This window comes from Bos mutus, chromosome 12, assembly GCF_027580195.1.
Source record: "Bos mutus isolate GX-2022 chromosome 12, NWIPB_WYAK_1.1, whole genome shotgun sequence".
Lineage (NCBI taxonomy): Eukaryota > Metazoa > Chordata > Mammalia > Artiodactyla > Bovidae > Bos > Bos mutus.
The window spans coordinates 14,939,474-14,944,366 of NC_091628.1; positions in this window are offsets into that span (position 1 = coordinate 14,939,474).

Here is a 4,893-nt window from a genome sequence, read left to right on the forward strand (position 1 = left end):
GGGGCTCCGGTCACCGTTGGCTTTAAATCCTGAGAATCAGCAATTCATTTTGATGACCTTGCTCCTCTCTGGGTTGAGGTGGCCCAGGGGCCCTGGCCTGCCAGGGGGTCAGATGACTTCTGGAGAGGATTTCTGGGTTCCAGGAGCAAGTGTCCTTGGTGTAGGAAGTGAGGGGACCTGGCAGGATTTCTCTTGGTGCCTGCTCTTGGAGCCTGTGCTAGGCGAAAGACACTGCTTTTGCTTTGTAAGTTGTTAGAGGGAAAAGAGTAGAACTTTTAACAGAGTTTGAGACAGGAATTCAGGTGGCGCTAATGGTAAAGAATTCACCTGCCAATGCAGGAGATACAAGAGATACAGGTTCGATCCCTGAGTCAGGAAGATCCCCTGGAAGAGAGCGTGGCACCCCACTCCTGTATTCTTGCCTGGAGAATCCCATGGACAGAGGAGCCTGGCGGGCTACAGTCTGTGGGGCTGCAAAGAGTCGGACACAATTGACCAACTGAACACAGCACAGTTCCTCATTCTGTTCAGATGAACTGCAAACCTGAAGACAAGGACACTGGAAGCTATTATAACTTCTGAGGCTGTAAGCACAGACCCAGGAGCTGGCGTGTGGGTGGGTTATCCACGTGGGCCTCACAATCACGCCCATGTCTCCCAGGGAATTACTGTTTCCACTCTCCTTCTTGAACGGGGTGAATAATCAGCACGATCAGAACCATGAATCCACAGACCTTCACTCCAAGTGAGCTCACGAGCTGTCTTTTTAAATATATTTTTTATATTTCCCTTTTTATTTCTAATTGTGGTAAAATACATATAAAGTTTACCATCTTGACCATTCTAAGTGTATGCATCGTTCAGTTGTGTTTAACACTTTCACACTGTCGTGCAGCCAATCTCCAGAACTCTTTTCATCTTGCAAAACTGAAACTCTATTTGTTGTTGTTCAGTCTCTAAGTCATGTACAGCTCTCTGTGACCCCATGGACTGCAGCACACCAGGCTTCCCTGTCCATCGCCAACTCCCGGAGCTTGCTCAAACTCTTGTCAATCAAGTTGGTGATGCCATCCAACCATCTCATCTCTGTCATCCCCTTCTCTTGCCCTCAATCTTTTCCAGCATTAGAGTCTTTTCCAATGAGTTGGCCCTTCGCATCAGGTGGGCCAAAATATTAGAGCTTCAGTTTCAGAATCAGTCCTTCCAGTGAATATTCAAGGTTGATTTCCTTTAGGATTGACTGTTTTGATCTCCTTACTGTCCAAAGGACTCTGAAGAGTCTTCTCCAGCACCACAATTCAAAAGCATCATTTCTTCGGTGCTCAGCCTTCTTTATGGTCCAACTCTCACATCTCACAGGACTACTGGAGAAACCATAACGTTGATTATACAGACCATTGTTGGCAGAGTGATGAAACTCTATACCTATTAAATAATAACTTCCCATCTCTGCCTGCTCCAGCCCCTTGAAAACCAACATTTTACTTTTCTATCTCTATCAGTTTGATTACTCTAGATACCTCATATAAGCGAATCATACGTATTTGTCTTTTTGTGACTTTTCCCTCTAACAACTTACAAAAATCATAAGTATTTGTCTTTTTGTGACTGGTGTATTTCACTTACCCTAATGTCCTCAAGATTTATCCGGGTTGCAGCTTGTGTTGGAATGTCTTCCTTTCTAAGCCTGAATGATATGACAAGTTGCCTTTTTTTTTTGGCTGTGCTGGGTCTTCATTGCAGCATATGGGCTCTTTGTTGCTTCACACAGGCTTTCTCCAGTTGCAGCACGCGGACTCTAGGGTTTGAGCTTAGTTGCCCTGAGTCATGTAGGATTTTGATTCCTGGACCAGAGATCAAACCTGATTATTAACTACTGGACCACCAAGGAAGTCCCACAAGTCGTCTTTTTTAATTACAGTCCTCTTAGGGATCCTTACAATATGAGGGAGAGCATTAGAAGGACTAATACTGAAACCAAAGCTCTAATGCTTTTGGCCACCTGATAGCAAGGGCCAACTCCTTGGAAAAGACCCTGATGCTGGGAAGAATTGAGAGCAGGAGGAGAAGGGGACGACAGAGGATGAGATGGTTAGACAACATCACGGATGCAATGGATGTGAGTTTGAGAAAACTCTGGGAGATAGTGAAGGACAGGGAAGCCTGGTGTGCTACAGTCCATGGGGTCGAAGTCAGACAAGACTTAGCATCTGAACAACAACAAAGGCTGGGTGGGGAAGACCATTTAGGGTTTGACATTTCATAAAGCCTACAGAGATTGAATCTTTTTATGGATATATTACCATCACTTATATTCAATATCCAATGTCACGTGCTGCCCATCAGGTAATTAATGCATGTTGATCACTGATGGTGTAGAGAGCCTTGGGTCATACATCACTCTCTGTACTGAGTTCTGAGGAAGACCAGGTCTTGCTTTCCAGGGGAGAGGGAGGCCCAACCATACCACACAGCTCTGACATGTGTTAGTGGTGAGTTCCTTGATGAGTCACTTCACCACTGTGACTTTGGTATTTTCATTTGGTATCAAATGAAGATGATATTAGGGCTTCCCAGGTGGCACTAGTGGGTAAAGAATCTGCCTGCCAATGCAGGATACATAAGAGACTAGGGTTCAATCCCTGGGTCAGGAAGATCCCCTGGAGGAGAACATGGCAACCCACTCCAGTATTCTTGCCCAGAGAATCCCAGGGACAGAAGAGCCTGGAGGGCCACAGTCCATGGGGTCACAAAGAGTCGGGCATGGCTAAGCACTAGTGAACTCTCCTTAGGTTGGGTGGGGATTAAATGAAAGAGTAGATACAAAAGCAGCAAGCATGGTGCTGGGTCAGTTTTCAACAAACGGACATTAAATATTAGCACAAAGCAAACTAAAGATGAGATTCTTCCCCTCATGAAGCAGAGAACCCAGAGTGGCCAGTGGCTCTTGTACTTTTTTTGAGTTAGGGGTCCCTCTGAGAGTCACATCCATGAATACACAATCTGACAGTGAATTTCCAGGGAATTCTTGAATCTTATGATGCCCATTCATGGATTTGGAGCACCAAGATCAGAGATCTGGAATCTAGATAGCAAAAGAAAAAACATTCACGGACAATGTAGATGATGTTTTACATGGTGTGAAAAATAAAAAGCAGTTTAGCGCTGTTTAGTGCTAAATTACAATTACAATACTAATTGTTGTTGTTGTTCAGTCGCTAAGTGATGTCCAACTCTTTACGACCCCATGGGCTGCAGCACACCAAGCTTCCCTGTCCTTCACCATCTCCCAGAGTTTGCTCAAACTCATGTCCATTGAGTGGATGGTGCCATCCCACCATCTCATCCTCTGCCGCCCTCTTCTCTTTTTGCCTTTAATCTTTCCAAGAATCGGAAGATACTGAGAGACTCAGGTGAATCCAATCAGAAACACTACAGATATCCAGAAATTTCCCAAGAATTTAGCACTTCCTTTTCATTCTACTGTGAGTGGTTGCTCTTTCACTCACCACCCTTTGAAAGCACTTATCCTTTTGGTAGCCACAAGATGTAGCTTTTTAAAAAAACTATTTTATTTATTTATTTGGCTGCTACCCAGTCTTAGTTGCGGCTTGCAGAATTTCTTGTGGCATGTGGGATCTAGGTCCCTGACCAGGGATCGAGCCCAGGCCCCCTGCGTTGGGAGCATGGAGTCTGAGGCACTGGATCACCAGGGATGTCCCTTCACAATGTAATAGTTCTTGGCGTCTGTCCTGTGGCTTGGTGGGTTCACTTTCCAGTCCAACCTTTATGCCTTCTTCCTCGTGTTGCACACTTGGAGAGCCCATCTGTGGCCTAGTGCCTCTCCCAAAGCCTCACAAACGCAACTCTTTCAATGAGATTGTGGGTGGAAAATCACTCTTGGGATTGTTTTAAACTTTCAGATATACCACTGTCCCACGAGGTTCTCAACTGATTTAATATCATTCCATAGGTGTCTCCACAGATGCTTGGTGAACAGACATGGCCTTGTGTTTCAAGGGGGGTTGTTTTTATGGGCTCAGATGGCTTAGCTCTAAAATCCAGCTACCATCCTCTACCTCACTGGGTTATCTGTCTAAAATTGGGGACTGGGATAACAGTGGAGAGCACCATCGGTTTCCTGCCTGCCTGCCTGCCTGCCACCCTGGACTGTTCTCCAGCCAACTCAGGGCATGGGCATCGCCTAAGCAGTTCTACAGGTGTTACCAGTCATTTCAAATCCACTTCTAATGGCACTGTTTCAACTGCTATTATAGATCCCATTTCTGCACCCTGCCCTCCATAGCCTAATGTGAGCATTTTACTAAATTTCAGTATCCTTGTAATCACTGCTTCAAGCCTAGCATTAAAGATTTATACGGTAACAAAAAGCCTCTTGTCTAAGCAAGTAGAGGAAAAACATATAGGGAGTCTAATCTTCTAATTGCCTAGGAACTGGCAGGTTACTCAACTCTCCAATTAGAGAGCCTTTGATTTAAGTTAAGTAGCAAATCTATTAAATCTGATACCTTAGAATGGTTTGAGTAGCCATACTGTTATAAACTACTTTAAAATGGCAGTAATCCGAAGAATCCAGGGTAAGATAAGAAACAAGTCTACTCACACTGCCAGAACAAATAATACAACCTGCCCTGAATATGTCAACCTTCCAAATCCAAAGCCATGCAAAAGATAGCATTGATCAAAAGGATTTCTACTCTCTTTCCTCCCATCATCTTAATGCCAGCAAAGCCAATTCTTCCCAGTGGCAAGAAAAATAAAGCTGGCTCTATGTTTCATTTGACTTTGTTTTTAAACTGCACTTTCCCCCTAACTACGAGATGTATTCATGCTCCATGGAGAAAGCTTGGGGAGCAACACAACAAAGGAAAT